Consider the following 8898-nt stretch of genomic DNA (forward strand, 5'->3'; position numbering starts at 1 on the left):
CACGTGGCTTGTAGTTAGTGAAAAGTAAAGATGGTTTACAGACCGACAAAAATAAAAAAATGTTACTAACTCTCAACTCTCACTCTCACTTCAGACAGGTTGAATTAGTTCTTCACCCAGTATATATATATATATATATATATATATATATATATATATATATATATATATATATATATATATATATATATATATATATATATATATATATATATATATATATATATATATATATATATATTAATATAAATAAACTGGCACTAGCACCGCACGTGGTCAGGTACAGAGCTTACTGCCAGGTGGAGGGTTTGGATATGCGGCGCCGCGTTTCATCTCGCTTAGCCGTCATGCGCGATGTGCGATGCGCGATACCCTCGCCCCTGGAGCTCGACTACTCCCCTGAGGAGTGACCTTCCCACCCGGCGCTGACAGAGCCACTATTGCGCAGTGGAATGGTGTCTACGCCGTCTGCAACCGGCTCATAGCGCTTGAGATCTGGCTCTTCATGAGCTCTGTGGACAGGCTCATCCATCGAAGAACCTCTCTCACTCCACCAGAGATTTTGGAGATTCAACAGTCCGTCGGTGCTCTGCTCGCAGCGCCTCCTCACACAGCCGCCGCCCAGGGGGAACACCGTCGCTGGTCGAAGGGGAGGGGTGAGCCCAGCCGTCCGGATCATCGCCGCGCTGATCATCGCTGCTCCTCTTGGAGAGACCAGTCGGTCTCTCAGCTCTGCACCCTCCAAATGCGAAGGAAGAAAACTTTGTATCTAAAAGTATGCATCTGAACCAAAGTCTAACTCAAAAAAAAAAAAAAAAAGATGCATGACTTTGGTATTTGGTCTGTTTCTTCTCCGCCCAAAATTAGGGTTTATCACCCTCCAAGTTCTCTTCCGGTTCCAGTCAATGCGGAATCCTGCTTCAAAATGTGTTTTTGTTTGATATCGTCTCTAGAGACGGGGAAGTTTCTGGAGCCAAGAAGTTATGTTTTTTTTCAGCTTCGCCACAATAAGAAGCATAGGCGTCAAATAACTCTTTCCAGTCTCTCAACAGATCCCGGTTCTTGCCAAAAGTCGGGAGAGTTTCAATTTTGCCATTAACTCTTCTTATTATTCAGAATTGCCAGTTTCCAGCAGGGGTCGCCACAGGACCGCGAAAGCCACCACTTCATCACACAGTAGGCGCTGCATGCCAGACCGGTTCTGTTCTCAGCTCCCTCGTGCGATGTCTGATCCGATATCTGTCTGTGATTCTTTTCTCTGCAGCACTCCAAACCTCTCGTAGGCAAGCAAGACATCGTCATCGAGAGAGTCATCTCTTTCTGAGGATGATTGGGCCGGTCCCTCGGGTGTCCATCTTAGGAGAATTGCAGTGTCAGATCAAGGTACACTGCAAGTTTGGGACCCTACTTCCCCAGCTGACAAAAGCGAGTCTGTTTTTGAAGAACATTGGGCGCTGAGTACCGATGGCCTTTTCGACCTGGACCTGCCCCGGAGGCCGGGTACGTTCCTGTGCTCAGGGCGCCTGTCTTGACAGAGTATCTTCCGAATTGAAAGCGCATGTCTCCCCACCTGCCCATATGGATCGAGAAGACACTCGGTCATTGACACGCCCTTCAGTTTCACAGTCAAATCCCAGGTTCCGCGACTTCAAGTGGACCTGGGTCAACTCAGAGAACCAGCGGTCATTTCTGATGAAGTAATCGAGCTAGTGCCAAAGCGATCCTCTTACACTGGGTTTTACTCCTGGTACTTTCTGGAACCCAAGAAGACAGGAGAGTGGAGAACTGTTCTGGACCTCAGTGTCCTCAACCAATTCGTGACCAGACAGCGGTTCTGGACTACCACGAGACTCCTGGAGTGCGTCAGAGTGTGAGAGTGGATCTTGATCTTGCACACTCCAACTTCCACAACACGGTTTGGCCGAGTCACAGAAAGTTTTTCCGGTTTGGGCTCGAGGGTCAGGTTTAATACAGCACTCTAGTGCCTCGCACCTTCGCAAAGTGCGTGGAGGTGGGGCTCGATCCATTAAGGAGACAAGGTCTGCGAATTCTGACGTACTTGGAGTACTGGTTGATTCTAGCCAGGTCGAAACAGGAGTCATGAGCGCACACCAGCTTGGTGTTGGAGCACATCGTGCTATTGAGACACAGAGTAAACCTCCTGAAAAGCGCACTCCCAGTCAGAGTCCCAGTCCCAGACAGAGCACGACGTTCGTGGGGTCATGCTGGACTCAGTCTGGACTCAGAAGGCCTCCTGTTTGCCCTTCCTCCTCCTTGCCTTCTTCTTTCTCTGATGAGGAGAATTCAGCTGCCGACTGTGAGAATGATTCTCGTGGCTCCAGACAGCTCCAGCTGGTATCTGGAGATGTGTCAGATGCGGATCAAAGGCCCCTGGGAGTTCCCTCCATCGAGGTCAGCGCTTCTGCAAGCATCAGGAACCCCGAGGGCTCCCCCAATACAAGGACGACCCTTCAAGATTTGACTTCTCCAGGCTTAACAATCAGTCACATGCCGGATGTCCCATTGATTCTTCAGAACGCTAAAGCTCTGTCAACCCTCAGAGCATACAATGCTAAATGGACATTGTTTCCCCAGTGGTGTGGAACCCTGTCAGCCTCCCCAAAATCGGCACCTATTCTCTAATCCTCTCTTTTCTCCAACATCTGGTTAATGAACATCGGTGCAGTGCTACATTATGGGTATATGTAGCAGCCCTTTCCATGCTACACAATGGTCTGGACGGTCACCCCGTCGGCGAGCATCGTCTAGTGAGCCGTTTCATGAGGAGTGAAAAGCCGGTGACATTGCAGGCGGTTTAGTGCAGCAAAACGTGCATCTCCTTGACAGCCGTCTGACAAAGGAGCCGGCGGTGCCAGTCAGACGTCCGGTATGGACGGCCATGGTAATTGCCCATGGTTCTCAGGTCAGGCCACACTGCAAGGCTGGGGGTTAAGCTTTGTGGTCAAGATGACCTCATAGGAGTTCCAGAGTCCTGGGAGATGTTCTGGAGTACTCACACGAGGGTGTGCTGCAACCTGTTCAAGTCCTGCAAACAGTCCAGCAGCAGGGGGCAGAAATTATGAGGGGTCCGCCGATCCAGGGGTGTCCCCAACAAAGCATGGCTACTTCAAGGCTAGCAGGCAGTCCTCTGCCCCCCTGAGGTGCAGTTCACTATTCGAAATGCTGAAGCACCCGCAACACTCAAAGTATATAATGCTCAATGGGTGTGGACTGCTGTCCGTTGGGTAAACATCCACTGTTAGTCCAGTTAAGACCCACCTCCAGACACATCTGCCCCTATTGGGATCTTGAATTGGTATTAAAGTCTCTCTTTGAAGCTCCCTTCGAGCCACTTGATCAGGCTCCTTTGGAGCTGGTGGCTTACAAAGCAGCTCTCCTACTTGTCCTGCCCTCCATCAGGAGGGTTTGGAGAACTACGTGTCTTCTCGATTAGTCTTTTTTCCCAAATTTCTTTGTGCCTCTTCTGAGGTCAGCAATTTTTCGGTGAAGGCTTTCTGTCCTACCCCCCACCCGGATGAGAACCACTGGCACTTGCACAAGGTGTGTCCCGTGAGGTCGAGAGCTAGTCTGAATGGAGTCAAGGCCGTCGGGAAAACAGATAAGATGTGGGTGGCTCTGGCAGGTGGTAAAAAGGGGCAACATCCATAGCTGCCTTCTGAGGAGTTTCTTTGGCAGAAACCGGCCGAGCAGCCTCCTCGGGTTCCGCCTCAACTTTTGCAGATTTCTATTTGTCTGACGTAGCAGCTTCTTCTTTGCCTCATGTTGTCCTGTTTACAGGTACTTCCAGCAGCTCTGGTCAATAGATGAAAGAATCATTCTCTTCCGCAGCGCTTCGTCATGGGCCAAACGTTTCTCCACTGGCGAGTTTTCCCTTCAAATGTGGACGTTTAATTTGTGCCAATTGTGTTCATCCACGTTGGTCTCAAACAAGTGCTGTGGCTATGGGATGGCTTTAGGTTCCCCTGTGTAGTTGCCAGAGCAGGGACCTTGGGGGTGAGGTCGTTGGCGCAAGACGTCTAGTAGGCAGGACTGGCGTGAGACCTGGCGTGTGGAGATAGCAGCAGGTCTCTTGGCACGCCACCCCTCTTTGATATGAGACAGGCCACCGGTCAATCTTCACCTACTTTGGCGACGCTTCTCCTGCGCACTTATCCGCAGTGGTGGCCACCACGGTTCGGCTGCAATCTTTAAGGCGTGAGGTCTGGACGTTGAAGTTCTGTCCTGTTTGCACTCCACATGGTTTATCTCGGGTCAGACTATGTGGTGAGGATACTCTCTCCACCTACTCAAGTTGACCTGCATGGCGGACCTGGAGTTAAGGGCGGAGCCCCGGCGAGTTCATCTCCACATTAGCCCAAGGTTCTCCCATCTCCGCTACGCTCGGACTACAGTCAAAGAGAAATAATAAGGATAATAATAATAAGGAACGATTGAAAACTCTCAGGATAAGTCATAGGGAGTGGAGCTGTGGGGGTATATCCATCATCAGAGAGAAGAAGGAAACCACAAAATGTCAAACCTGTATTGATTTATGGCCCCCGGAGGTAATAAACCCTTCCCCTTCCGGAGGTAATAAAACCCCTCCCCCTTTGTTTCTATCAACAAGAAGTTAAAATAATAACCCTCCCCCTTTTTTATATCAACAGGAAATTAAAATAATAACCATTCCCCTTGTTTTATGACAGGAAGGAAAATAATGAAGGTCGAGGGCGGATGCTACATCCTGTGTGATGCATGGGAGGGGTCAGCTGCATCCTCACAGTGTTAGTAGCTACAATATTATTTCTGGTTTAAACATTTTAGAAGTTATTTAACATCTTATGAAACAGTTTTTCATTCTTGAAATATTTCTTAAAGATAACACAGGAGAAACAAAACACTTTTTTAGTCTTCACTAATAGTTCAAATGACACAGCTACCCAACTCATGCACCATTTTTTCAAAATGTGTTTAAAACAGATAATTTCTACTTGTTTGAGAAATACTTTTAGTTTTTCAGAAAATAACATTCAGTGAACAAGGATAAAACAAAAGGGAGGAATACTTTTAGTTTTCAGAAACTAGGGTCAAGCAATGAAAGGATAAAACAAATGAAAGAAATACTTTTAGTTTTCAAAAAAATAAGGTTGAGTGAACAAGGATAAAACAAAAGAGAGAAAAACTTTTAGATTTCAGAAACTAGGGTAAAGCGATGAAAGGATAAAACAAAAGAAAGAAATATTTTTAGTTTTTCAGAAAATAAGGTTGAGTGAACAGGGATAAAACAAAAGAAAGAAATACTTTTAGTTTTCAGCATTAGTTCAAATGACACAGCTATCCGACTCATATGAGTTTCTGTTGAATCGGTCTATTTAATTTTATACCCTGTGTGAGTGATTTTTTACTTACTCAGGAAATACTTTCAAAAATGAGGTCAAACAGTGGGGGAACAACAGTCACTAGGCCTGACTCTTTCTCAGACACTGAAACAGAGTCCATGATACGGGTTAATTTGCTGAGGAGATGTGAGTTCTTTCCCGGCCGGTTGAATCTTCAAAAGAGACAATCTGAAGACAGAGAGGTCTGTCTGAAGGCAAACCTCGCTGTCTTCAGACAACACACACACACACACACACACACACACACACACACACACACACACACACACACACACACACACACACACACACACACACACACACACCCCTCCTTTCCAAATAGCATCATTTGACAGGGGAAAAAGTTCACACCTCTGAGCTATCTAGCAAATGCTGAGCTCTTCCAACATTGTTTTATCCAAAATCAACAAAAGACCTAACACAAATGGAGTATTTCGATGACCCTGATTCTGACCACATTTTACATCAGTTCAGGGGTAACCTTTGCTGTTGACCAGGCCTGCCAGAACTTCATCGGACTCCTTTTCAAACGGACTCCAGTCTCGCTATGGATGCCTCTTCCTCTGCACCCCATAGGTGAATATATCTATATATATATACAGTATATCTGTGTATCTACATATACAAGTATTATAAGTATTATATAAAACGTTATGTCATGTTTATCACATCTCTTTTCATTCACAGATGTCGTCACCCATCTGTGTGACATTCATTTAACGCAGAGTGATACAAGTAAAAAGATTTCATTATTCGAGCAATAATGCGACCAACTTTTGAAGACGGTGGCGTACACGCGGATCCGACTGCAGTGCTCCCTTCAATAGATACCAGTCTAGCCACGGATGCTTTATAGGTGAATATAAAAAACTATTATAGAAACTTTGTCATGTTGGTTTATCATATTCATCTCTTCTTTTATAGGAATTATTACCCCTCTGGGTAATAATTAACGCAGAGTGATACAGGTAAATATATTTAATCATTTATAAGCTTCTGTTAATATCTCATGATATTATGTACTAGATGCATTGTCACTTCTAATATTAGATTCGAGTCAGCCGATAACCTTCTGGTGGCGATGGAAGGACCTCTGGAGCTGGAACAAAGAGAGATTTTATTATTTTAAAGTTACATGATGCTGTTTCAAGTCAGACGATAAAATATAGAAACATTCTATTTTCATCAGTCGTTGCTTGACTGAGTCATGCTTTTCAAAAAAAATCTAGTCACACTAAAGGTAAAAAAAAAAAATGGACTACTTTTAGTTTGCACTGTACCCTGTAATTTAAGGGTAAAACGATCAAACGTGCGAGCAGTACAAAATTACTTCATCATTAGCTGTGACATTTAGATCAGACCAGACTGAGCAACACAACGTTTGAGCCTTCGAGAGCGCAAAATAGACCTTAACACACAACAAACTTAACACTCACACAGCGACACGCAAACACTGTGGCAAAAATGAGGGAAAGTGAGAATAAGTTACAAGAACTGTTCTTCACTCTGCTTCTTTTCAGTCCCTATATCATGCAAGATGAAATGACTGAATGTGTTCCTGCAATGTAACAATTGTGAAGCAATGCGATACAATAGCTATACAAACGTCCTATAACTTGTCATGTAACACATCTACAATGTAGGAGGGACAGAACATTCATTGAATGAACATTCATTTATACTTGATGCTATCGCTAGTAAGACAAGTAGTGTAGAAATATCCAAAGTATGTTAACCCTTAATTTTATTTTATTTTATTTTTTTGCCTTACAAGTGGCTAAAATGTGTATATTACAAGCCATGCTTTTCATTGATTTAAATGTGTCTTCATTCTTTATTTTCAGGTGAAAATAGCCAAATGCGGGAGCAGTACGGTGCGACATGTTAGTTTTGTAGTGTGCATTTTGTGTTTAGCATTTTTAAAAATGCTAATAAAAAAAAAAAAATTAAAAAATCTATTCAAAACCAGGCAACAAGTGTAGAAGTAATTGAATGTTTTAACTCTTTAAAAGTTGCACCAAAGGATAAAAACAAATATCATAGTTTATATTATCAGGATGAATCAACCAATTATGCATGCATTACGCAATTACCTTCACCTTCACCTTCTTCTACCGCTTATCGGGGTCGGGTCGTGGAGGCAGCATTTGGAGCAGGGAAGCCCAAACTTCCCGGTCCGCACAAACCTCCTCCAGCTCCTCCCGGGGGATCCTAGGCGTTCCCAGGCCAGACCGGAGACATAATCTCTCCAGCGAGACCTGGGTCTTCCCCGGGGTCTCCTCAAGGTAGGACATGTCCGGAACACCTCCCCAGGGAGGCGTCCAGGGGGCATCCGGATCAGATGCCCGAGCCACCTCAACTGGTTCTTCTAGACGTGGAGGAGCAGCGGCTGCACCCCGAGCTCCTCCCGGATGACCGAACTCCTCACCCTATCTCTAAGGGTGCACTCAGCCACCCTGCGGAGGAAACTCAATGACGCAATTACTCCAACATCATATGTGATAGTTAGATCAGATCCAGAGACTAACCTGCTTCGAGCTGAGGTGAAACTTTGAATGTATGAATTGAGAATTATAAAAAAGTAACCCGAGTGTTTAGATTAAATCTTTCCATTTTAAAAAATAGTGTTTCTGTTGTTCATTTTCACAAAATTTTAATGCTGAAGTAAAGCTTGTGAACAAATTCAGATGTTGTATTTTCATATTTTTTTCACAAGTTACAGGTGTATTCTCAGTTATTATTTATCACCTGTGTCTCAAATATTAAAACTTTTTTTTCAGTGTTTTAAAAACAAACAACTTTGCCAGTTGTTTGTTAAACTGGTTGACATTGTAGGTTTGTGAAACTGGTTTTGTCTTGTCTGTTTTGTCTGTGTTCTCAAGTAACCATAAAAGAATAGTTTTGGTAGGCTGGCTGTTCATCTTATAAAATATAATCGCAGCACCGAAGTCTGTAAGTACATTTTTCCTTTTACTTCAAGCTTTTCTCCATCCATTAGATTCTCAACACACACACACACACACACACGTGCATCAAATTTAAGACATTCCATTCTCACTATAAGACAACAAGCCATTTTAGTATGTACAAACGTGTTGGCATGTTCCCAATCTTCTTAATCTTTTCATGTACCTGAAACTGTCTGTTTACACAAATTGTATTAGTAATCCTGAATTAAAGCCTGACGTTTTTGTACAACCATCTACGATAGGATAAATAGATGAATATTATTAGAAATATTATTAGAAACTAGATATACTTTATTTAAAAATTTTGACAAACTTTTTTCATTTGTTCAGCCATTTGTCAAATTTGAAAAACATAAAAGATGTATAACTTTTGAGATGTCAAGAACATTTTATTTTCGCTACCAGTCACAAACCCCCGCTTTTTTCACGAAATAGTATGAAATAAATATATATATATATATATATATATATTTTTTTTTTTTACAAGTAAAACTTTTTACTAATCACTGCCAATTTTAACTGACAAACAA

At 43.4% G+C, this 8898-nt stretch overlaps 1 long non-coding RNA gene across 1 annotated transcript; it reads left to right on the top strand.

Moving 5' to 3' along the window:
* The first annotated feature begins 1123 nt into the window (after positions 1 to 1123).
* On the top strand, positions 1124 to 5313 carry LOC128763982 (uncharacterized). Its single transcript, XR_008415702.1, has 3 exons — positions 1124 to 1176; positions 1265 to 1383; positions 4707 to 5313. It is a non-coding gene; the product is annotated as an uncharacterized LOC128763982 (long non-coding RNA).
* The last annotated feature ends 3585 nt before the right edge of the window (positions 5314 to 8898 follow it).

The sequence above is a fragment of the Synchiropus splendidus genome, chromosome 8 (assembly GCF_027744825.2).
Source record: "Synchiropus splendidus isolate RoL2022-P1 chromosome 8, RoL_Sspl_1.0, whole genome shotgun sequence".
Lineage (NCBI taxonomy): Eukaryota > Metazoa > Chordata > Actinopteri > Syngnathiformes > Callionymidae > Synchiropus > Synchiropus splendidus.